We start from the raw sequence: 27,259 nt of genomic DNA, 5'->3' as shown, positions 1-27,259 counted from the left end.
GTGTTTCTTTTGTAGATCAAAACATGGGCCAAGATGCTTCTCAAGTAACACCTCTACTTGAGCTAATCCTTTGCCTATCACAATTCACAAGCACAAGAATTGCAATTCACAATCCTTTGCCTAATCCTTTGTGAGTTGTTACAGTCTGAAATCAGCTTGCAATTAGATGGGTGATGATCTTTGTGAGTAGTTACAGTCTTAGCGCAAGAATTGAAAACCATAGCTGTATTAATTCTGTTCATAGGTCTTTTTGCAATGTTTTCATTTTTGTGTTATTGAGTTTATTTTCATGTTATTTCCAATGAGATTTTTACATTTTATTCATTTTAATTTCTAGTATTATTCTAAAGTATGTGCTTTTAAACATTATCTACTCTCTGTTGACTGTTGAGAAACATTATCTATCTTTAGTCGCATCTTTTTACAATAATTCAACACTTGACCTGATTGGTAGTTTTGGCATGTGGTTTATGAGAAATCATTGCTTATTATTTTGAACAGAGAATATTTTGCTTCTAAGTTGGTCTTGAATGAGCTTGAGAAAAGCCAATTTATCTTTCTGATATGAGCTTGAGAAGAGTAGTATGTTATGCTTCATGTTTTCTATCAATGCTTTGATATTTATCTTTCTGATATGAGCTTTCCATGTTTGTTGTTTAATCTCGAACAGGTATTGATGATGAATTGATGATTGATGCATAAAGGAATGGCATCTTCTTTCAAGCTCAAGCATCACTTTCTCTACCCAAACCATGTTATTTAACCTTTTGGAAGTTGTATGAATATTGATGAACTATGTTTTGAATGTATGAACTATGTTTTGATTTTTGAATGACATGAATTATGTTTGATTGTGATGGAATTTTATATTTTGGACATTTTCTAGATAGATAAAATGTTATTTTCAATATTTTATAAATCAAACAGGTATGATTTGCGGTATACCGCAACACGGTACGGTATACCGAAATGTCGGTAAGGTAATGGTTTTCAAAGATTGACATACCGAATTTTTGGTATACCGCAATGCGGTATACCGAAAGATTCTGTAAGGTATAGGTATGACATTTTCTCATACCACAATTTGCGGGACGATATGCGGTATGACATTTTCGGTGCGGTATACCGTACCGTGCCACCCTTAATTTTATCTATCCATTCCATGTTTGTTTCATGTCTTTTATTCCCTTAATCAAATTCTAAGTTACTATTTCCACTAGTTACTTTATACTCCGTAATTACTAATCTTACTTAGTAAATCCTCAAATTTAGTTTAACATCCATAGTCATTCTAAATCATATTTCTTTTACCAAATCTTATAAATAAAACTCATTAACCTTATCAACTAAATTTCTTTAATCTCAATTATTTGCAATCATTAGAATATGCTTCAATCATCAATTCTAGTCTCATTTCCATGGTTAATCCACTCACATAATCACACTTAGTTATTAGTCATTACCATATTCAATTCCTTACTCAAAAAAAGATCTTTCACGTCAATATTCCAATCAATTTTCCAAAATATGTCAAATGACCATTATAAATTCTAATAAATTTATTTTAGTCACTAAATAAGATATATTATTCATTTTCAACAACCATTTGACCAATTAAGATTCATGGATTATTGCACTAAGATAGTCAGTTCATACCCAAAATCATACATAAGTTCAACTCAATTTAGTTCAATGGAAAAACTTATGTTTCCGACGTCTACGGACAAGGATTGATAGATAAACTCAAAAAGTAACACACACCTTATTTGACAACCAACGAGGTCAGAAAATTTTTACCTCATAACCAATCATAAGTTTCAAATAAAAGAAAAATAGGATAAAACCCTACCTTGATAACCATACGTTGGTTTGACTGGTTCAAAGCCTCAACACAAATTAAGTGAAACTTTCATAGATTGCAACTTCTTCTTCATCCTTTGATTACTAATTGGTTGATTCTCCAAAGTGAGGTGAATAGTAGGCTAGTAGCTATATTTGATTTTATAGCAAGAGTCGCATTATTTAATTAATTATGAATAGTAAATGACAAATGGCACTATTTTGATCATTCATATTCTTTCTAGATGATTTCATGTATAATTGTCTTGATTGTAGTAAAAATAAAAATTAGAAACCTAAAAAAACCGTGCCTCTCGATGTTTTTTGGATATAAAAATAAATATAGCATCTTTTATGCAAAATGACAATTTCTCCCTTCTATTATATACGCTATATAATTTCCGATTTAATTCTATTTTCTTGCTCAATCTTACTGACGCGATACTTGTGTTACCCCAATACTATATAAAATAACATTCAGTGTTGTGCACAAATTATAAGAATTTCACCCTAAATTGACAAATTTGTGTAGAAAGGAATTTTCCAACTAAACCCTGATTTGGGGTGTTACAATTATGTCTTGAACTAGTCTTTTCAGCACAACTTTCTCGAAGCGGACTGCTATTTGTTCAACAATCGTTGGCTGCCAGCGGTCCGCTGGGCGGGTAGAATGCTCCAGATTTTCATCTTCGACTTTTAGCTATCTTTTTAGGCTCAAATTTGCACATTTCTCACAAAACACGTCAAAATACGAAAACAGATAAAATATGTAATTATTGGACATGTATTGCAACATTGATACTCAAAATGGACCAAATAAATGCCCTAAAATAGTGCATAAAGGCCCTAAAATAGTGCAAAAACCGAGCGTATCAAAGAGTATGACTCCCATTTCATTAATATTTTCAATTCACTTTCTATTAACATTTTTTAAAATTCGTGGCGGATAAAGTGTGACTTTAAATAGCTAACGTAGGGAGTATGATTTTCTTGTGGCGGCTTTTTCAAAATTTCATAGTTATGAGTTGATAAAATATGTAGATATTAAAAGCATGGAAAAAGAGAAAATGAAATATAGAGATACATAGTAGGAGGATAGAAATTTATTTTAGTAAACATGAAAGTAAAACACGCATTCCCAAGTTAATAGTAGATCAATTGTCATTGTTGCGGCTATAGTTGATCAATTGTCATTGTTGCGGAGCAAATACTTAGCACAGAGTAGCATGAGGCCAGTGAATGGTTTAATGGAAGCGATTTCAACATTCGTTGCAGCTTCCTCTTTGAGCTCGCACTCGATCGTAGATCGAGTTATACACTGCTTCTCGTTTCCCTCCACCTCGGTTCATTTTTACTATAAATGATAACAGGGTCCCACATTCTACCAACTTATTCCACCAACATTTCAATTAAAACTAATATATACAAATGAGACTTATATTCCCCTAACTTTTTTCCACCCACTTTTCTTAACATTTTCCGTAAAACATGATGACGGACGAAGAAGTAATTTATAAAGTATTATTTCAATTTTCTTTACTAATGATCCATGCAAACTCAAGTTTTGTTTTCTTAGTGAATTTAAACCACATGTTAAATATTTTTTTTTCTTTTCAATTTCTATGCGCATATTTTTTGTATTTTTACGAATATTTATCTGTTTTTATATTCGATGTCATTTGTATTAATGGAAACTTTTCACCCTTTTTGCTTTTTCCTTCCCTCTTGTAATTTACAGTTATCCTTTGTTTCTCTCTCTTTGTTACATTAACAATACGCTTTAAAACTTGTTTCGCTTACAAATGAGACTATTTTTCGTTGACAATGCTAATATACATAGTAGAGCTCCTTACCAAGAAAAACTCCTGTAGTAATTAAGTATGCCTTGACCTTCGTGTTGATCGTATTTGATGGTAATTTATAGTGTTAGCTTTTATATATACTGTATCACACTCGTGCAATGCACAAAAGATAGTATTTTCAATTCGATTAGTAGAGGAACTTCCCTCTATAAAAGGCAAGGCCAAGATGCAAGGTATCAAATCAAGCTACAAACATTTTGAAACTCAGAAAAACAACCATGAAAATCGAAACAAGCCTCACCAACAATCTCCCACCATTGCTACTAGCATTGTGCTTAATTTCACTACTCATCTACAAACTTAAATCCACCGAGAAAAGTCCCACGTCCCCGCCTCTTCCTCCGGGCACCACCGCTTACCCGATCGTCGGCAGCCTCCTGGAAATGCTGTCGAACAAGCCAGCATTCCGATGGATACACAACCTCATGCAAGACCTCAACACCAAAATCTCCTGCATCAAGCACGGCAGAGTCCACGTCATCACTGTCACTTCTCCCGAACTTTCCAGAGAGTTCTTGAAGAAGCAGGAGCCGTATTTGACTCCCGGCCCGATGCCATATCAGCCCAGATCACCAGCGACGGCTACCTGACGCTGGCTCTGTCGCCTTCGGGCGACCAGTGGGCTAAAATGAGGAGGGTTATGAGGTCGGGCGTGCTATCAAATGCAGTGTTTCAATGGCTACATGAGAAGAGAAGCGAGGAAGCCGATCACCTCGTCAGATATGTGTACAAACAGTGCAAGAATCCGGACAGCAACGGAAGTGTGAATGTGAGAGATGCAGCGCGCCATTACTGTGGCAATGTGATAAGAAAAATGGTGTTTGGTGAGAGGTTTTTTGGGTCCAGAATGGCGGATGGGGGGGCGAGGGTTGAAGAGAGAGAGCATGTGGATGGATTGTTCGCGATTCTTTCATGCCTCTATGGATTCGCCATTGCTGATTTTTTGCCGTGGCTGGAGGTTTTGGATTTGGATGGGCATAAAAAGAAGATAACGAATGCGATTAAGAATGTGAGAAGGTATCAAGATCCGGAAATCAAAAAGAGAATAGAGATGTGGGAGAAGGGCCTCAAGAGTGAGGAAGTGTAGGTTGATGGCTCAATTGCATCAGCACAGATCAAGGAAGAAAAAGAGAAGCTCAATCGAGCATCACAAACTCAGCAACACTCAGCAGCCGTCCGATGGAGTGTTAGTTTGAAGATTAGGTCGTAGCCGTTGGATCTAACTAGCCATTAGATTTGTTAGGTTAAATAGTGGTTAGTTATGTTCTTTCCCAAGTTTTTCCTTTCTTGATTGTAGCTCGTTTTTTCTCCAGCGATATACGATATTTTTCTTCGCACATTTCTCTCTCAACCTTCTTCAACTTCATACAAATTGCTCTCAACCCTTACAAATTGGCGCCGTCTGTGGGAAGTCGAAGTGAAGTTCTTGAGTTTGAGCTGATTTTACGTCTCTTTGGAAGCGAATCCGCGAAGATTGATGGCCTCTAGGTTTGAGGCGGAAAAGTTCACGGGCAAGAATGATTTTGCCCTCTGGAGAATGAAGATGCGAGCCATGTTGATCCAGCAAGGCCTGGCATCGGCGCTTGCGGTCGACGATAAGGATGAGAAAGGGAAGGAGGTCTTAGATGAAAAGGCCATGGCCAAGAAGGCTGAGATCGAGGCAAAGGCGCACAGTGCGATTGTGCTTTGTCTCGGTGATAAAGTGCTGCGTGAAGTGGCAAAGGAGAAGACCGCGGCGAATATGATGACTCGGTTGGAAGATCTGTATCTCACGAAGTCTCTCGCGAACCGGCTGTTTATGAAACAGCGCCTCTACTCATATAAGTTCTTGGAGGGAACTGGGGTTTTGGAGCAATTAGAAGAGTTCGACAAAGCGGTTCATGATTTGGAAAATATCGATGTATCGATAGGTGATGAAGACAAGGCGATCTTGTTGCTCAATGCCCTACCACATTCCTATGATCAGTTTCGTGATGCTTTCTTGTATGGACGGGACAGAACTATTACATTGCTTGAAGTTCAGACGACTTTAAGAGCAAAGAGCTTCAAAAGGGTGAGTTGAAGGCCGCGGCATCAAATGCAGAGAGCCTCACTGTAAGAAAGTTCAAGCCGAAGAAACCATTCAAGAAGCCTCAAGAATTCTTCAAGAACGCTTCTCCTGGGCAGAAGGAAACCCGCTCCTGCCATTGGTGTAAGAAGCCGGGCCACTTAAAGAAAGATTGCTTCGCATGGAAGAGGAAGCAAGAGAGTGAATGAAAAGCGGTAAACTCGGCTGAGGGGGTAGAAAATGAGGAGATCAATGAGGTTGTAAACGTTGTTGATGATCGAGTTCTGGGGTCTTGGATCATGGACTCCGGTTGCAGCTTCCACATGTGTCCAAACATTGAGTGGTTTGAGGAGATAGGAGAAGCCACTGGTTCAGTCATTTTGGGAAATAATCAGGTATGTTCGATCCAGGGGATTGGCTCAGTAAGGTTGAAATCTGATGATACAAAGGCTTCAATTGTTCTAAGCGGCGTAAGGTATATTCCTGATGTAAAACGGAACCTAATATCACTAGGATTCCTGGAAAGAAAAGGGTGTTCATTCAGGTCTGCCAATGGAAGGATGGAGGTGTGTAAAGATGGAAAAATACTCATGAGAGCAGAAAGGAGAGGAAGTCTTTACTATATGACTGCATTGATCTGTAACAAGAGATCTGGGGAAGCACATATGGTAACATCTTGCACACTGAGTCAGTGGCATACCAGATTGGGCCATCCATCAGCCGGGAGTGTGAAAGAATTGGTGAAGAAGGGAGTTCTGAGATGTTCGGACAGTGATGAGACCATATCTTGTGAGGAGTGTGTTCTGGGAAAGGCCAAGAAATTGCCCTATCCTAGAGGCACTCACTCATCCACTCAACCTCTAGATTATGCACATAGTGATCTTTGGGGACCCGCTCAAGAGAGATCGATTGGAGGAGGCAGGTACTACATGAGTATAATCGATGACTACTCAAGAAAGTTATGGCTGTACATATTGAAGGAGAAATCTGAAGCCTTCAGCCGATTTAAGGAGTGGAATGCAGAAGTAGAGACAGAGAAAGGGACATGTTTGAAGTGTTTCAGAACCGACAATGGACTGGAGTACTTATCTAAAGAGTTTGATGAGTATTGCAAGTCTAAAGGCATCAAGAGGCATAGAACGGTGCCATTGAACCCCCAACAAAATGGGGTGGCCGAGAGGTTTAATAGAACAGTGTTGGAAAGAGTTAGATGTATGCTTCTTCCTTCTGGATTGGGAAAAAGATTCTGGGCAGAGGCAGCTTCTACCACGGCCAAGCTTATGAATAAATGCCCTTCTTCTAGCCTGAATGGGGAGACCCCTGATTTCAGATGGTATGGGAGCTATGGTGGTTACTCTGAACTTAGAACTTTTGGGTGCAAAGCCTTTGCTCATGTGAAGCAAGGCAAGTTGGAAGCCCAGGCATTGAAGTGTGTCATGCTCGGGTATCAGCCAGGTGTTAAAGGATATAGGCTTTGGTGTATAGAGCCTGGGAATGGTAAGATTGTAATTAGCAGAGATGTGATTTTTTGGGAGCATGATCTACCATTCAAAGAGAAGACACACAACAGTGACAGTGCAGTAACTAGTTCCACTTCAGTTATTGAGGTGGAGCCTTCAACTAAGGTGGAGCTTGAACCATTAAATGATACTCCTGAAGCATCTAATGATCCAGTGATAGATGGAGAAAATGCACAACAACTAGTGCCAGCACCGACAAGTCTGGGAAATTGGAGACTTGCGAGGGACAGAACCAGGAGAACTATCAGGCTGCCAGCTAAGTATTCAGATGCTGAGTTCCTTTTCTATGCTCTGTTGGTTGCGGAGGAGGTTGAGTATTCAGAGCCTTGCTCCTACAATGAAGTCATGGAGAGTAAGGAATGGGCTATGATAGAAGAGATAGAATCTCTGTTAAAAAATGGCACTTGGGTGTTGGCGGAGAAACCGGATGGAAGGAGAGTTGTGAGCTGCAAATGGATCTTCAAGAAAAAGATTGAAGCTTCAGAAAATGAAGGGATAAGGTTTAAAGCTAGATTGGTGGCTAGGGGCTTTACACAAGAGCAAGGGATTGATTTTGATGAGGTTTTCAGCCCGGTGGTAAAGCACTCATCAATCAGAATATTGCTGGCTATTGTGGCAAATAGAGGTTGGGAATTAGAGCAGCTTGATGTAAAAACCACCTTCTTGCATGGTGATCTTAGGGAGACAATCTACATGCAACAGCCTGAGGGCTTTATCAAACCAGAAAATAAGGGAAAGGTTTGTCTCCTTAAGAAGAGCATATATGGATTAAAGCAAGCTTCGAGGCAGTGGCATAGGAAATTTGATGATCACATGGTTGCTACTGGTTTTGTGAGTTCCAGATATGATGAATGCGTTTACATCAAGAAGGTTGGTGGAGTTGCTGTGGCTTTCTTATTGCTCTATGTTGATGACATGCTACTAGCCGGAGCATGCATGAAGGAGGTTCAAAAGGTCAAAGATGATTTGAACTATGCATTTGAAATGAAGGACCTTGGCCAGCCAAAAGGATTTTGGGCATGACACTGATAAGAAATAGAGAAGAAAGGAAGATTTGGCTGACTCAATCTGATTATGTATTGAGGATGTTGAGAAAGTTTGGCCTCGACAATGCAAAGGAAGTTTCGGTTCCAATGAGCCAGCATTATAAACTATCAATGGATCAAGCGCCTAAAACTAGGGATGTCAATCGGGCCAACCCGTTCGGGTTCGGGCTAACCCGTTGGGGTTGTCGGGCCATTCGGGTACGGGCTATTCGGGTTATGATTTTTTCGGGTTGTAAAAATTTAACCCTAACCCTAACCCTTCGGGTTTCGGGCTAACCCGTCGGGTTATTCGGGCCAAAGTGTTTTCAAAAAGCTCGCATAGTCAAAAACACTACGTGAGCTACATATAAATTACTTTCATGTCAATCTATGTTCAAACTTAAAACTAAAGATATTAAAGTACGATAAGTAGTCAAATATCACAAAGGTTTAGCCCATTACATGTTTAAGAGAAACAACGAAGTACAATTAAAATAAAATCTACGCATTTGAATGACGCTCTTCCACATCAATAACGTTTGAAGCATCAACTGGATCATTGGCATCAAGCTCATAGTCTTCATCATCTATTAAAAAGAGATATTATATAGTTTTTAATAATTTAAGATAAAAAAAACTTACCAAAAAAAATATATTATATAGTTTTTGATAATTTAAGATAAAAAAAACTTACCATTGGAATATCCACGCAACCATTTACGTAAACAAATAAGAGCTTGCACTTTTTCAGGAAGGAGCTTATTTCTGTATTTATTCAAAACATGCGCTCCAATACTAAATGAAGATTCTGATGCTACCGTTGTTATAGGAATGCTTAGCACATCACATGCCATTGTAGAAAGTTATCCAAAGCGGGATGCATTATCTCTCCAATACTTGAGTAAATCAAGCTCACCATTTTCAGCCATATGACTTTCCTCCAAATAAACATCCAACGGTGACTTTGCTTCAGAAGTTGCACCTGCTTGATTCTTATATATCTACAACATTAATATTAGAAAATAGTCAAAGTCATAAATAAAACACAACTATAATTGCATGAAATATTTGAATAAAAATTAACTTACAAAAGTACATGAAATATTTGAAAAAAAACTTACAGCAAAGTCGTCTTCCTCCCAATTCAGCAATGCTTGATTAATTTCTCCTCCCCTTACTTCTTCACCCATGAAATCAAGTTCTCTGACTTGAGAACTAGAACTTCCACTACTAGCTTGAGGAACTTTAAATAAAGATACCCCAACACCCCTTTTCTTATACTCATCATATAAAGCATACAATTTCATCTTCAGCTTCAAAATTTTATCCTTGCTTGTAAGAGGATCAATTCTTGAATAAAAATAGCCCAAAACTTTGAACTTCATTCTCGGATCAAGCACTGCTCCTATAGAGAGTGTTTCACTATACTCTTTCCAATATTTATCAAATTTCAGTTTCATCTTAAGAGCCATAGACTTAACCACTACATCTTGATATTCGGATATTTTTGGGACTCTTTTGCCTCCGTAAAGTGATTCCAAACGTCAGATGTTTTCCTTTTCTTAATTTTAGAATCATCTAGAATCTGTACATCTTCATTACTTTCCTGAATTCCCTCAACAAAACTTGGAGATGAGTCTTCCACATCGATCAACTGCAACATAAAAAGTAGAAAACAAAATCTATATATTAATAGAAGAGTCTTTTATCTATGTAGTATGTTACTGATTATTTATTTATTCTGAACTTATAGTATTTCTTATGAAAATAATGTATTTGAGACATTGATTAAATATTACTCCATACTGTACAACATTTAAATTTATCATTTCAAAGTAATTAGTGAATTTATATATACATTTAACAAAGTAAATTAATATGGACACTTAAAAGAAAAAAAAAAGATTTTTTTACTGATATGCAGTGTGTGGACTATAATGAGGGTTTTAAATAGGGAGATTTCAGCTTGCGGTTCAAGAAATAAACTTTGAATCCTATGTGCTATATATTCGTTAATGGAGGGCTGTAATCAACTAATCGTAGTATTATAATTAATACTACTAAGTGATGAAGATAATAATGTTTATGTAACAAGGTTGACTAAACCACACGCCACAAGGATATAGCAGCAAGGGTGGTTCAGACGAATCCAAACCCCAAACCCAAATATCTTTCCGAAAGAAATCTAGTTTAATAATTATACCTCTTAATTCCAATTTTGGATCAACAATTTAACAATAGATTATCATAAATCGAAGTAAATATCAGAGATGAAAGGAGACAGAAATCGCTGACCTCAAGTTGCTCCGGCGGATCTCCGTCGTCGACAGTGAGGAAGGCGTGACTGAGATATTAAACTGGGATCACAGATATTCCCTAGATGCGGACTGAGATTTGAGAAAGAAGGGAAGTGGATTTGGAAAAAGGCTGCGCATCAATATAATTATATAAGGTAAGAAACCCTAGTTAAATCACTAAACATCAATATTAATTTTTTAAAATAGCAACCCGATGGGCCAACCCGAAGCCCGACCGGGTCAGCCCGGCCAACCCGACAACCCGATCGGGTCAACCCGAATAGCCCGATTTCAAATTCGGGCTACAAAATTGCAACCCTAACCCTGTATTTTTACCGGGCTATTCGGGCTAACCCATCGGGTCCGGGTTATATTGACATCCCTACCTAAAACTGATGAAGATGCACCAGAAATGCAGAAGATCCCCTATGCTAGTATAATAGGGAGTACTATGTATGCAATGATTAGCACGAGGCCTGACATTGCACAGGCTGTATCTGCAACTTCTAGATACATGTCAAATTATGGGAGGGAACATTGGTCAGCCTTGAGGTGGTTGATGAAGTATATGAAGGGGGCCAGCAACTTGGGAATTCTGTTTAATGGTGCAAGGGAGTTAGCAGATGAGCCTTTAGTTGGCTGGTCAGATTCTGATTATGCAGGGAACATGGACACTCGAAGGTCCCAATCAGGCTACATTTTTACACTCTTTGGATCTGCTATAAGTTGGAAGAGTAGCCTTCAAGCTGTGGTTGCTTTGTCCACCACAGAAGCCGAGTTCATGGCTCTTGCAGCAGCTGTCAAGGAGAGTTATTGGCTTAGAGGGATACTAAATGATTTTGGAATAACTCAGAGCTCGGTGGCTATTGGTTGTGATAACACAAGTGCAATATGTTTAGCTAAGCATCCGGTGTATCATGAAAGGAGCAAACACATAGATGTACGTTTGCACTTCATCCGAGAGAAGATAGAGGAGGGTGAGGTGAAGATATTCAAAGTGGACACGGCTGAGAATCCAGCGGATATGCTAACAAAGCCGTTGCCCAAAAACAAGCTTGAACTGTGCATGAAGCTTGTGAATGTATGCAAGATGGACTGATGGCATTCTGAGCAATCAATGTGGAGGTTTGTAGGTTGATGGCTCAATTGCATCAGCACAGATCAAGGAAGAAAAAGAGAAGCTCAATCGAGCATCACAAACTCAGCAACACTCAGCAGCCGTCCGATGGAGTGTTAGTTTGAAGATTAGGTCGTAGCCGTTGGATCTAACTAGCCGTTAGATTTGTTAGGTTAAATAGTGGTTAGTTCTGTTCTTTCCCAAGTTTTTCCTTTCTTGATTGTAGCTCGTTTTTTCTCCAGCGATATACGATATTTTTCTTCGCACATTTCTCTCTCAACCTTCTTCAACTTCATACAAATTGCTCTCAACCCTTACATGAAGATGATATTCTTGATCTTTTGATTAACCTCAAGAAGTCAGGAAATGAGCCGCTTCTGTCCATTTGAGAGATCAAAGCATTAATTGTTGTAAGTTTTTAGTATCTAAAAGATTGTGTACTCAACCGTTTTTATAAAAGCATAATAATCAGGAACGACTGATTTTACAGGAAATAATGATTGAGACGGTTGATAATCCATCAAATGCAGTTGAGTGGGCGTTGGCAGAAATCGATATTCTTGCTAAGGCATCTGAAGAATTGGATCGAGTGGTAGGTAAAGATAGGCTTGTTCAAGAATTTGATTTACCTAAATTAAATTATGTGATGACTTGGCAGAAATCGATATTCTTGCTAAGGCACCTTTCAATGTCCCACATGTTTCAAGCAAAGATACAGTGGTGTGTGGGTACTTTATCCCAAAGGGGAGCCAAGTGTTGCTTAGTCGTCCTGGCCTAGGGCGGAACCCTAGGGTTTGGGATGAGCCTCTCCGCTTTAGGCCTGAGAGACACGTTCATGATGAAGACTCAGTAGTCGTGCTTACGGATCCGGAGTTGCACATGTTGTCGTTTAGTACTGGAAGACGAGGATGCCCTGGAGTCGTTCTTGGTTCTACCCTGAGCACGATGCTTTTGGCTAGACTTATTCAATGTTTTGCATGGAGACCCCCACTTTCTACGAATACTATTGACTTGGCTGAGTCAGAAAATGACTTGGCATTGGCTAAGCCTCTAATTGCTCATGCAGTGCCGCGCTTGAACTCACAAATTTACCTTTAACTCAAACAAAATTAGGATCATATATATGTATTGCATCATATTTATAAGTGTGTGTTATCAATTGTTGTCTTTTAATATTAACTTGTATTTTATCATCTCATGTACTTATCAGCTGTGTGCTGGAAAGTTGAAAGTTTAGTAAGACTACGTTAATTATTGGAAAAATAATTTTGTCATTGCCAATGTAGAAGGTTTCAACTCTTTAAGAAATTTGTAAAAATAAAGTTAATTGGAACATACTACTAAATTAGCTGATTTTTTTTCGTATAGTATGCACCTTCCATAATGCAAATTAGCATTTCTAACAAATTTATATTTATATATCAATCCAAATTTAAGTTGACATGGCAACATAGGTACAAGGCTTAGAAAATTCTCATCGTAGTCATTGCCATTCTAGATGAAATTGGTCGAATTTTAAAGCTTAGCAAAACAAAATGTCATAAACCAAATGCCTCATCAATGAGTCATTCTAGCAATTTATTCACATAATGCGCAATACCAGTAACATTATATTTCATCTTCTCATTTAAGTAACATATTTTTTAGAATGTCTAACTATAAATGATACAATTTTTTCATATAAAAACATAACTCTCTCCATTCTCTCTCCACTTAAACTCACAATGCAAAACTACGAAAAATTTTGTGCCGAATGAAAAATACTCAACTTAGAATGAAACAAATAGTTTATAGGACAGGTTTGAGACGCAATTAGTTACTATGGAAACTTAAATGATTTAATTTTAATTGTGAGACCAAGATTGAAGACATTTTGTATAGTATAGGTGATGTCTGTAGAAACATTTATTAACGTCAATAATTGACTAAAAATGTGTAATTAGACAATATCTTTTGTGGTGTCTAAATTTATTTTATTTACTCTATTTATTACTACTATAATTTAAGAATTATTACCATGAATTCTACGAGGGGCGAATCTAATTAGCGCTAATTTTGCAACCTAGCAACTGATTAGGCTAGACTTCCCAGTATTGATTTTGTAACAGTCATTCATTTCTTTTGTTTGCTCGATTCTAATAAAAGAAATAGTACATTCACTCATTTTTGTGTGTGTACACAACCACACACAATTGTTCTATCTAATAATATGTGGTGTGAATGGTTAACCTTGGTTGAACTGTCTTATTCGTTCAGGAGAAACCATGCACAATTGTTCTAAATGAAAAACGTTACACATGCATCGCCCACAAAATGATCATATTTCTTTTATTTTAGATCGACCATCAAAATTATTCTCATATTCATTTTTTTCCTTTTCCTCTTCTAATTTATCTGTAGATTCTCTTTTTCTTCTACTTTTAAATCACTCTTTATCTTTTCTTATTATACTTTATTAACTTTATATTCCCTCCATTCCATGTTAATAAAATCATTATTCTATTTTGGGAAATTCCAAGTTAATTGAATCATTTCTATTTTTAGCAAAAAGTAATTCTCATTTTTACTTTATTTTTTCATCTCTCTTACTTTATCCACCATCCATTTAACACACTGAAAGACAGGGATTTGCAGTGTGTTCAGTGTGTTATATCAAGCCTATCGGGTCCAGAGGATTCGCTAGATCACTGGGTCTAGGAACTCAAGGAACTTTCAAAGTCTAGGTCGTCGGACACATAATTTCCCGTTTCAAAACCCTCAACCCGCTATATTATTGGCTAGTACAGGGAAGTAGGGATCGATCCCACGAAGACGGATGCGCTTGGATGCATTTAGAGAGTTTTGGAAAAGGTTTTGGCTGCTGCCACGCAACTTTGGATTTTGAATTTAACTACTAGACTGGAAATGAAATTTACATACCAGCTAGACCTAGGAAACATAGCTTCTCAAACGACTCATGAAAACAGTATGAAAATTCCTCGACCTAGCAAACAGACTGCTTAAACTAGCGAAACAGAGATCAAACATGCAGTAGGGACCATTTTCCCAAAACAGCAAGGTACGGATGAAAAGCTGCACATAACTAACTCTGAAATTTAACCAACAACGACCATCATATCTTCAAACGATTCAAGCATAAACATGGAGAAAATAGAGCATAAACCCAGATCAAAACAGAGCATGATGATTCGAACGTCGGAAATAGCGATTAACCGGAAATTGAACAGATCTACATCTACTAGACGAAGCAACAGAAAAATAGAAACCAAACATCAACAACCATGCAGAATTCAACAACTCTGCTCCAGATTCATACGTCGAACGCTTAATCCACTCCGGATCCAAGCAATCTGAACCCAACAACGATCAATCCCAACTCCATCAACTCCGATTCAACAAATTCACTCCGATCGAAAACAAATTAAACCACAATTCAACTCCAAACCAACAAATCAAGTGCGAACAGCATCCAAACGAGTAAATCAACTTCGAACTCAGAAATCGACATCAAACTCAGAATCAAACATAGCCATAACAGAAAATGAAACTTTCATAACCACGCGAATTAAACTTCACAAAAGCAAGAGGGTCGAGCTTCGAATAGCGAAGTCTCGGACGAAATTCCAAAAGAAATTAACTAGAAAGCGGTAAATTGTTTCTTCGCCCTTCGTGAGGATGGTGTTACACATCAACTAACTCAAAAACTCCCGATGAACCCCCATGAATTGCCTATTGAGTGTGTGGAGAAGTGTGTGGAAAGTGAGCTAAAAGCGAAAATGTGATGCGAGTGATGATATCATGTGTGTCGCGTGCTCTCTATTTATAGATGAGGAGTCGATCTTCTAGAATCTCCTTTTGAATTCTCCACTTTGCCCTCCATCTGGCAATTTATTCATTTTCTGCTCACTTTTCTGCTGAATTCCTTCGCCAGACGATTATCTTCTTCCCCTCCTGGGTCTGGCGATTTTCTCCACACACCTGGCTTAAAACATGTGTTAGACCCTGGAAATCATTGAATTTAACCCCATAACCGATGCATGAAATTAGCCTTATCAAACTGCTCACACTTAAATCATACTTGTCCTCTAGTATAAAGACAAGAAGAAGAAATAAGGTGAATTTCAACGCATGGTTATCCTATGACCGACCCTAAAGACACGTACAAAACACAAACTCCTAGACCTAGACACATAAACTGTCTCGACAAAGAAAAACAAACACTTAAAGAAAACAACATATTTGCATGAACTAGCTTCAACTTTTAGGCAGCCATCCCCACAAGCTTAAGGTCAATCTGATTGTCTACAGTCTCCAAATCCTCCCCTTCGCTTCTTCCACCTAGTCGGTCTGTCAGTTCGTCAAGATAGCCTACAACCTCACCAATTGTTGGATTCGCTCGATCACTCATTCCTCACCAGGGATGTTAGGATCGATCACTCTTCAATTTTTGCCACACCACTGATGCTTCGGGTTATGAGAATTCCCCTTTTACAGCTTCCTACTCCCCTTAATTCCCGGGTCAGGTTACTATTGCTTCCTGCCCTTGGATTTCTTTTTGCTCATTCTGGACTTCGGCCAGCTTATACCTCCTAATTTTCCTTGACTTCGTCCAGCTTATACCTCCAAAATTTATTATATATATATATATATATATATATATTTTAATTCCTCCCGTGGACTTCGTCCAGCTTATACCTCATTTTTCCTGGACTTCTTCTAGCTTATACCTCCAGTACCCTTTTCCCAGGCCCACGAGGTTTTGCTTTTCACCACTATTTTCCTCCTTTCTATATTTTCTCCCTAAGCATCAGATGGCAGCCCCTCTTTTTACATGTTAGAGTAAAGTGTTTAAGCTTATAACTCACTTTTATGGTGGGGACTCACAACTAGGTCAGCTAAGGCATCTCTATCGTCCTCACTTCATCCAAACCGATTTCAGTTTATTAAGGATAAAGGCCTCAAAGTTGACGTGCATCCTCTCTTCAATTACTCTCACTAAGGGAATCTTGCCTTATTATATTCACCAGCTCATGCTAAAAACACATAATTCCTAAAAAAAATGACTCATAGACCTAACAACTTCTACTCATGCTGGACACAGACTGCACTAACTCCCTCCCCCCTCCCACTTCACTAAAGCTTGTCTCCAAGCCATCCTAGTGAAGGGGGGAAACATGGTAGTTGGTGCGCACACAAACCAAATCACAGAATTAAACAAACATGCTACACGAAACATATATGTACAAAACAAACTTCTCACACTTAGACCGGGTACAGGGCTAAGTGGGAGAAGACACTATTGCTTAACAGAAACCAAACATGCTATATAAACCCAAACTTCTCACACTTAGACCAAGGATTGGGCCAAGTGGGAGATAACACATGTATACATAACAAAACATACTAAACACAAAAACACACATTCACAGACTCAAAAACACAAACATGCAAAATATACAAAAGACAAAATAAAACAAAAATTACTGAAATGTAAATTTACTTGGTCATTGGGGGGTATCAATTCTGAGTCTGGCCCCCACGGGAGCCAGACTTGGGTGGTACATTGGGGCGGTTCATCTTTACTTTCTTCTTAACCGGCGACAACGGTTCCTATTCCTCGATCTCGGGTTGCTTAGACATGGGCTTTCTCTCGGACAGGGGCGCTACAGGCTTGGATGTGGATGTGGGCTTCTGGAGGGATGAGCTTCCTTGACTAGGTTACCTGGTCATACTGCTGGCTCCAGGAGGTAGCCTTTTCTGGGTCAAGGGAAATTTTTTCTCAAGCCAGTCAGCCATCTTCATCATTATTGTGACCGCATCAGCCATCCGATCGTTCTGCAGGGACGATTTCTCTGCCCAGTCAGCAATGCTTCCTTTCAGCGCTTGTATCTCTCCACGGACTTCAGTAAGTTCTTTACGAACTTCTAGCATCTCTTTCCTCAGCTCTTCACCATCCATACTTGTCGATGCCTCTGCTCCTTCCACCTCTCGCTTCACCACGGGCTCTGTCTTCCCTACTTCATAAAAGCACACATCCGAGCCATCCATGTACAGGAGACCTTTGTTAAAGAAGTACTCCACGCTGAATAGCTCTGGAGCTTCACACATGATCACCTCGGGTGCAGACTTGGCAATTTTCATCACAACATTACACTGGAGGTAGGCACCGAGGATATGGCAGGTGTACATGTGACGAGAAGGGTTTGCGGTCATCTGGTGGCACGCTTGGGCCAACCAGTAGCCTAGGTGAACCTTGATCTTCTTCCCCATACACCAAGTGAAGTAGAGGTCGGGGGTGGTGAGGGCAGAGCTTGCTGTTCCCATCAAATTATACCCGATGAAGACTTGAGCAAATCGGAAGACGCGGTTGATAAGCTGGACGAAGTCCAGAAGAGGGGATGGAAATAGACGGAGTAAGACCTTAAGGAACTAGCATGCGCCCATGAACTCAAGGCATCAGTGGTATGACAAAATGAATGAGAGAATGGTCCTAACATCTCCGGTGAGAAATGAGTGACCGAGTGAATCCAACAGTTGGCTGGAGTAGGGGCTGTCTTGACGAATGGACAGGCTGATTAGACTAAGTAAAATGGGGAGGGAAGAATTTGAGACTGCAGAGTATCTAGAACGACCATAAGCTTGTGGGGGATGCAGCCTGAAAACAAACCAGTCTCATTCATGAAAATTCATAGATAAGTGTTAATCTTAGGAGTCTGTTTAAGTCAGTGTTGTGAATAGTCGCTAGTCCGTAGAAATTGGTCAGGAATCCATGCATGCATCTTGCCCTTTAATTCTTTTTGATATTTCATACTTGAGGACAAGCATGATTTAAGTGTGAGCAGTTTGATGGGGCGCAATACAAGCATGGTTTTATAGGGTTTATTTCACTAATGTTGCTGGTAATGGGCGAAAAGTGTGTTAGATTTGAGTGTGCAGGGCAGCAGCACGGGAAAGCACCAGGTTGAGCAGCAACTTGATCAACTCGGCGAAATGGAGCAGAAAAGAGAAGAATGAGGTCAAGTTGATCCACTGCGCTTGCGAGCTTATCAGTTGAGACCCCAGCACTTAGAAGGATGAGTCACATGAGAGAGAAAAGACAAAAAGCATCTCAGAAGGGCATACCGGTAAAAGTGTCATGTGGGCTTGCCCTAGGGATTTGGGCCCAAGAAGTTGTCCTATAAATATGGATGAGACGCATTGAAGAACAGACACGTACACTCCTCACTTCAGTTACCTCAAGTCACCACTTTCCTTAGTATGGAGTAGAAGCCATTCGGGAGAGAAGGAGCCACATCTCAGCATGCTGTCCTTGCTAGAGGAGGAGTCAAATTCAAGCCACCATCATTTACATCGTTTGCTTTCTTTGTTTCTCGAGGGGTTCAAACACTTAGTTTCTATTTTCGTGCTTAACATTAGTAGTTAGCTACTTGTTTCAGTTTGTTCTGTTTTTAAGCTACTCAGGTTTCATTTCTAGTCTACTAGATCGTGCCATTTGAGTTATGAACTTCTGTTTGCTTATTTCCTTTGCCGATCTTGAATGAAATGGAATTTTTAGTTGTAGTCGTGTTGGATCTGTTGATTTCTTTCTTGAAAATCTTGATGCATTTGGTTTCAGCTCTTTTGCTATTCGTTGCCTAGGTAGATGGTGTTTAGTTTAGTTTATTTGCAAGAAGAAGTAGTCAATTCTCTAGATCTGTCTCTGTTGCTTAAGAATTCATATGATCAGTTTTGAATCGGTGTTGCTTTATGTTTAATGCTTATGCTCTGTTCAGATCTGTCTATTTGTCGTTCAATTTTCATTTCTTAGAGAAGAAGACAATCGGTGTCTATCTGTCCCTGTCACCTTTTCCTAGTTTTCACAGTTTTTGTAGTTCGCAGGTAGTGTCAGTGGTCCCAAGATGCTTTATGCTTTTCGCTTTCTTAGTTTAGTTGATCAGTTGGTGGTTTACGTTTATAATGTTCACGTTTGATTTGATCAATTTAATTTATCCATTGAGCAGTTTAAATTCTTAGTTAATCTTAACCCCCTTTTAAAGTGTGGCAGCAGCTAAAACCGCCCAAAATGTCTCAACCCCAACTCCATTCGCAACCATCTCTGTGGGATTCGACCCTTACTTCCCTCTACTAAGACGATAGTAGTGCGGGTTAAGGCTTTGAAAGGCATCCCATGTTTCAATCTGGAACATAATAGCTACGAGGGGCTGTTGCTCTCTGTTTTTACTTGTGTTTGTGTTTCCGGAAAGTTATAAGGAATTCGCTTATATGACAGCTTTTCATGAATCCACAAGGTTTTGTATGGTCTCAAGCAAAGCTCAAGACAGTGGTATTTGAGATTTGATGAGTGCATTCAGGAATTTGGTTTTGAAAAACCAAGATATGAAAGTTGTATATTCATAAAGAGAAAGGAGAGCATACCAGTAGCCTACCTGCTACTTTGTGTAGATGATATGCTCATTGCAACTCCTGCTACTTTGTGTAGATGATATGTTTCTTCCTTCCTTCTTTCGTTCTTATTCCTTGTGACCCTAGTATCCAATTCCCTCTCCCTCTTTAAATTCTATTTTCTCCACATCATTCACACACCCACATTTCAAATTCACATTTACTCAAAATTCTTTGGATTCTACCAATTGTTCTTTTGCATAACTGTCAATCAACACAAGGAACGTTCTTCTTTTAATTTCTGAGCATTGATCTTGAATTCTTTCATTGGATGACTTTGTTGTTGATATATATTTTGGTAGTTTGGATTGGAGTTTGATGGGGGATGATTTGCACAATGGTTTGCACAAGACCAAATGTGAGCCATGGTGTTGCCACAAATTGGATTTTGAGATATCTAGGAGGGACATCTAATTACAGTATTCTATTCTCAGACACTAAGGGCAGTGATCAAGATCCATTAGTGAGGTTCTGTGACTCTAATTTTGCTGTAAGTTTTGACATGAGAGAGTCACACATCTGACACATCTTTCGTTTATGAAGGAGAATTTTTGGTTGAAGAATCCTCTCTGATTTTGGGATAAACTAAGAAGTCGTGATTGTTTCCAGTGACTATAGTAGTGCTATCTGCCTCACCAAACACCAGACCTTCCATGAGAGAAGTAAACTATGTGGATGTAAAGTTACATTTCATTGGATATGAAGTGAAAAGGGGTTCTGAAAGTGATGAAAGTGTCCATAAAAGAGAATGCATGAGATATACTGACTAAGACTTTACCATGTTCCAAGCTCAAGCATTGCTTGAATTTGGTGGTCAGATTATTCAATCATGACCTAGGTGGAGAATTTGTAAGATATGTGGATGCATATTGAATAAGTCATAAACCGAGGACCAAGTTGAAAATAGGAATAAGTTTGAAAATTTGTTTCCAACGGCTACTGTAGGCATTTGCAACCGAAGGGTTTGCGAGCTTGGATTGAGCTCAATCTTGTTGGGCGATATGTGTGCTCTCTCAGTTCACATACATATACAGATTCAGTTAGTGATAAGAAAGAGAGCAATAATCATTTCTATGTGAGGAGATTAATATTGTAGTTAAGAGCTCACAAGTTTAAGCGATTGTTTTCTTGAATGATTCTCGAGCGATTCTGACGAGCTTTTTTTTATTGTCATTGAGTGTTGAATAAATTGGTTGATAGCTTCTCTGTGGATGTAGGTCATACGACCGAACCACGGAACTATGTATTTTGCATTAATTCGTTTCTTTGAATTTATTTATTGTTTTTCGTCGATTACTAACATTTCTCGTGCTAAATTTACAGAACCAACAATAGGTGAGTGTGTGGGAATAGGTATATGTAAAGAACAATTTATTGGAGCTTGACGATAAACTTGCAAAAACATATTTCATTACGTAAACCATGCACTGTTGATGAAACACAACACTCTCGAGTTATGGGCATGTATCATATGTCCGAGTTATATACTACAACAATCCAATCCTCCTTTCTTAAAAATAGCTATATCACTCAATATGAACTATAAAACCAATTATGTACGACATATTTCTAAACCACCATCGTCATGCATGATCATGTGTCATAATATTTCACAGTCTAATGAATTAATTTAGTGTACAAATTATTTCACAACAAATACCTCAAATAAATACATACAACAATATAATACAAATACAAGCATATATTATTATTATTATTTTCACACATATTGAAGATAAATTTGTGAGTCTAACCGAGGCACTGCATGAGCAATCAAGGGTTTAGCCAACGATAAGTCATGTTTAGACTCAGCCAAGTCAATAGTACTGGTATCAAGTGGTTGCTTCCAGCTAAAACCTTGAATAAGTCTAGCCAAAAGCATGGTTGTTGTGGTAGAACCGAACTCAAGGGCGGGGCATCCTTGTCTTCCGGTACTAAATGACAAAATACGCAAATCGTGATCCACAAGCGAGACATTTGAGACTTCATCAACAATGTGTCGTTCTGGCTTGAACCGGAGAGGCTCATCCCAAATCCTAGGGTTCCGACCTAGGCCAGGGCGGCTAAGCACCACATGACTACCCTTTGGGATGAAATAGCCACCCATGACAATGTTTTTGCTTGAAATGTGAGGCAAAGTAAATGGTGATACCGGGTGGATTCTAAATGACTCTTTTAGACAAGCCTTCACGTAATTTAGTTTCGACAAATCTGATTCTTGAACGAGCCTGTTCTTACCTATAACTCGGTCCAACTCCTCACATGCTTTAGCAAGAATGTCGGGTTGATTGATCATCTCTGCCATAGTCCACTTAACTGCATTTGATGGATTATCAATTGTTGCCAACATCATTTCCTATAAAATCAACATCATATTATTCCCATGATGAAGTCATAATAATATATTACAAGATTTTAATCAACAACTTTGGCCAAATAAATACTTACAAGAATGACTGCTTTTATCTCTCAATTGACAATAGGGGCCTATTTTGTGAGTTCTTGAGGTTTATCAAAATACCAAGAATATCATTATCCTCGCTCTTAAGTCCTAGCTTCCACATCTCCATTCTCTTTTCGATTGCTTGATCGTGGTATTTTCTTACATTCTTGATGGCACCTGTGATCATCTTTTTATTTCCATCCAAATCAAAAACCTCCAACCACGGCAAAAAATCAGCAATAGCGAATCCGTAGAGACATGAAAGAATGGTGAACAATCCATCTACATGTTCTCTCTATTCAATTCCCGGGCCTCCGTCATCCATTCCCGACCCAAAAAACCTTTCGCTGAACACCATCTTCCTTATCATATTGCCACAGTAATGCCTAGTTACATCTCTCACGTTCACAACTTCACTTTTATGTGGATTGATGCATTGATTATATACAAATCTCACGAGATGATCGGCTTCCTCTAATCGTTTTGCATGGAGCCGTCTGAACACATCATTTGTGAGCACCTCCGACACCAGCACCCTCCTCATTTTCGTCCACTAGTTACCGGAGGGAGAGAGGGAAGGTGAAAGGTATCCATTGCTGACGAGGCGGGCCGAAGAGACGTCGGGTCGGGAGGCAATGACGCTGTCATGCTTCTTCAAGCAGGCAATCTCCGTGTTGAGTTGCTTCATGACATTGTGTATCCACCGGAATGCGGGCTTCTTCCGAAGCATTTTCCGGCAGGCTGCCGACGATCGGGTAGGAGGTGGGGCCCGGTGGAAGTGGCGGCACCGTCGAACTTTTGATAATTGATTTGAGTATAAAAATCTTAGTGAAACTAAACATAAAGCTATTGCTATTAACGAGGGAAGTTCATTGCTAAATCTTGTTTCTACTTTCATGTTAGAGTTTACCATGTTTGAATCTATGAGCTAATGTGTACGTAAGCTCTAAGATTGGGCTTGCAACTTTATAGAGGGAAGTGAGGAATTGGATGCAAATAGCCTTGAAATTAATTTAGACTTGTATTAGGTTTACGTATATTGGTTGAGGCATACGACGAGTAATGAGTTATTATTGAGTTCGGGGTGTGATATTGTAATGCACTGTGTTGACATTGATATTTAAAATGTCAACACAAATTTGTGTTGACATTGATATGCGATCGTATCGACATTTTTAATATACTGCATTGATGAGTTAACAATTTTAGAAAACGCGCCCCAAGTTTCTGAATATGAATGAAAATTTAAACTGTTGTATTGGTGAGTATTTTTATTTAATTCGATACTCATAAATCATAATCCAATTGTGAAAAAATAGGACCGTACATTTATAGCTTCAATTTCAAGTACTTGAATTTGTTGGATGAAATTATAAAATTTAATACTCTTATTAAGCTTGTAAATATCGCAAACAATTTAGTAGTGCTGGTTGTGAACGCAATACGAAAATTATTATTTCTCTGTCATGTTTTTATTTCTCACTTTTTTCGGCGTCAGGCCACAACTCACACAATAATAACGTCTTTCATACTACCTCCGTCCCCCAAATATTGTTCCACTTTGACCCGACACGGGTTTTAAGAAAATGTAATGGAAAGTGAGTTGAAAAAGTTAGTGGATTGTGGGTCCTACTTTAATGTCAGTAGAAATGAGTAAGTGAAATATGGGGTCCACTATCAAAAATGGTAAAAAGTGAAATGGGACAAACTTTATGGGACGGACGGAAATAGAAAAATGGGACAAACTTTCTAGGACGGAGGTAGTATTAATAAACATTATTACTTGTTTGTTTTTGTTGTAAAATTGAAATACGAGAAATAATAAAAAATTAATTCATTAATAACAGGAAGAAAGTAATCCGTTGCTCATTGCTCGTTAAATGAATGGAAATTGACGAGGAAAAAACGAACGACGGAATCATTTATTCACATCCTTATTTATCAATCGTTATAATTGGTTTGTCCGAGACCAATAAGCATTTAATTGATTGCTTAGTTTTACAAAAGAAACCAATAGAGTGTGGCAAGATTCTATAGGAAAGTCGTCAAAAATAGTTTGAATTAAAAAATAGTTGCTATTTCATTTATTAATTCAATTTTTAAAAATTCCGGCGATGCTTTTCGACCCTCTCCTAATAGTTGCTCTAGAATTATGTTTCCTTTATTAATTGGAATTTTTTAATTTTGGGGAGTGTTGTTCGACCCATTCCTAATAGTCGCTATACAATTATATTGATACCTTATATAGGAAGCTAGAAGTTAGGCCATCGGTCTTCATTCTATAAATATTGTGGCTATATATCAAATTACCATAACAAACAAAACTAGATGTAATTATACCAAACATTTAGAGATATTTTCTGTTACCTAATCTAGTAACGGAGCCTTGATTCTCATTCTATATAAGTTATTCTACCACAAAATACTTTAGTAAGAGCCATCATTCCTCACTACGTACCGAGAAGCGTTCCATTTTATCAAGCATTTAGAGCATAAACGACTGGGTCGAAAGAGAGCACAAGTTTGAGAACTTTCCAAGCACGCCTATGCTCGGGTTTCTTCACAAATATCGAGAATGTACCAACCACAATATCATCTTTCAGTAGGGATGTCAATGCACCCTGAAACCTATAGATCGAATAGCCTGCTAAATTTATGCATTAAATTTTAGGATGTTACCATCCGTTCAATAAAAATAGAGACTTTGTGGACAGCACGAGTTTTAATGCAAAATTCGTAAAGTATGAGAAATGTAGAAATAAAAGGTGATAAGAGTATTGTTATTGGAGACTGCGTCAGCCATAAAATGACTTTTTTATGGGATGGCCCAAAAAAAAATGGCATGGAGTTCAAGAAATAGATGTTTAATGTATTAAATAGATAGATAAAAAAGTAAAAGCGAGAAAAAAATATAGAAAATAGAGTAGAAAGTGAATAAAGTAGAGAGGATAAAGTAAGAGAGGGTAAAGTAAGAGTGAGAAAAAGTGTTATATATAGATAGAACTCAACCAACTATGAGAGAACATCCTAAAATGGAAAAATGACTCAACTATGAGGGAACAGAAGAAGTTGAGACGTGTTACTTTTTGGGTTGTCCTAACTAAATGACACATTTCATTTTGCAATTAATTATCTGACTTCTCTCTCATGCTTTGTCTTTTGTCCTCATCTGTTATACTATATTATCTCTTCTATTTCTTAATTTATTATTTGTTTTACTTTACTATTTATAATTTAATTCACTAAACATAACTATTTGTATTCATGTGCCAAAATAAATGCCTCACTTAGGCTAGAATGAAGGGATTATTAGTTAAAAAACATTCAAAAAATGTAATACCCCAACTTTTTCTACCGTTTTAATTATTCTTCAGGACGTCGTTTGGGTACCTGAAAATTTTTCACTTTTGTCTTTTTATTGTCGTGAGAATAATTTTACGTTTGGACCTATTACAATTATTCTGTAACAAGTCCAATTATTTTTCTTGAGTAAGCCCACTTAGTTTTTGAGCCCAAGTCAATTTCATTATTTCTACAAATCAGTTACGGAAGGGAGATATGATAGTAGTATTTCAAGTGACAGATATATATGAAACTGCTGTAGATAGTCTTTCCACCAATAATTCCACCAATAATCAAGATCCATTGTGGCTGCTCATGACGGACAGCAGTTATGATGACGGAGAATTGCGCTGAGGCGGCGGCGACAATCCCGGCAGTGGCAACAGGCTGTCGGCAACAGCGGCCGTGACTCACGGTGGCGCTGCAATGTGAGAGAGAGAAGAGGAGCGGCGAGTGACAGAGACAGCGGGAGTTTGGGGATGATACGGCAGCGACGGAGGTTGGACAGGGTGCCATTTTTCGGGGCTGCCGAGCCGAGAAAAAAATGAGGAGCCCGGCAACCTTTGCGGCGTCGAGAAGCCTGAGAGAGAAAGAAGGAGTAAAGCTGATCGGGGCATGATAGCAGCGGCGTGAAGGGAAAGAGAGAGAGGTGATGACGGAGTCGGAGACGGAGGGATAGAGAGAGAGAGAGAGAGGTCTTGTGAGAGTGAATTAGATGGAGAGAAATAGTTGCAGATCGATGCGAATTGCGTGAGACAAAAGGGGAATTGGAGCTCTCTGATTTTGGGAGTTCATTGATAACGTAAGGTGAGAAAAGTTGAAGAAGTTTTGGGCTTTGTTATATTTAAATATTGTGTGCAATGTGAATTAAATTATAGATTTGGGCCTATTGTTTTTAGTAAACGAGATGGATTGGAATTTATCTAGTCTTTGGAGAGTACATTAAATCAATGGGTGTCTTCATTGAATATTTGTCATGCCATGTTTTTCAAGAACGGAAAGGAATTCAAGTTCAGAAAATTTAAATTTACAAGGTGGACTTTCTTTATAAATAAGGGCTATGCCCTAAGTATATTTTTATGCGAAAATGATGTTGTGAATATTTGTCATGCCATGTTTTGTTTTAAATATGGAACCTATCTGATGTGACTTTTGCCATCAATGGATAATCAAATTCGGGTCAGATTAGGGAGTGAGTCCCTACTCAGGCTAGTGTACACCTATGGAGATCTTGCGCCATCTTTCGAGTTGGCTGGTCTAGTGACTTGGGATGTGGCCGCATTCCTTGTCATCGATGGATCAGATATGGTAGACATCTATGGGAA

The 27,259-nt window shown here is 38.5% G+C and overlaps 1 long non-coding RNA gene and 2 pseudogenes across 1 annotated transcript; 1 reads left to right on the top strand and 2 right to left on the bottom strand.

Moving 5' to 3' along the window:
- Positions 1-3,919: 3,919 nt before the first annotated feature.
- LOC121766432 lies at positions 3,920-12,805 on the top strand (annotated as a pseudogene).
- Positions 8,694-10,714, bottom strand: LOC121766482. Its single transcript, XR_006042989.1, has 4 exons — positions 10,589-10,714; positions 9,415-9,947; positions 8,988-9,294; positions 8,694-8,880 (listed from the first exon to the last, which is right to left on the bottom strand). It is a non-coding gene; the product is annotated as an uncharacterized LOC121766482 (long non-coding RNA).
- A 9,064-nt stretch (positions 12,806-21,869) lies between the features above and the next one.
- LOC121767030 lies at positions 21,870-23,490 on the bottom strand (annotated as a pseudogene).
- Between the last annotated feature and the right edge of the window lie 3,769 nt (positions 23,491-27,259).

This window comes from Salvia splendens, chromosome 15 (genome assembly GCF_004379255.2).
Source record: "Salvia splendens isolate huo1 chromosome 15, SspV2, whole genome shotgun sequence".
NCBI lineage: Eukaryota > Viridiplantae > Streptophyta > Magnoliopsida > Lamiales > Lamiaceae > Salvia > Salvia splendens.
This window is presented reverse-complemented; position numbering and strand designations above follow the sequence as displayed.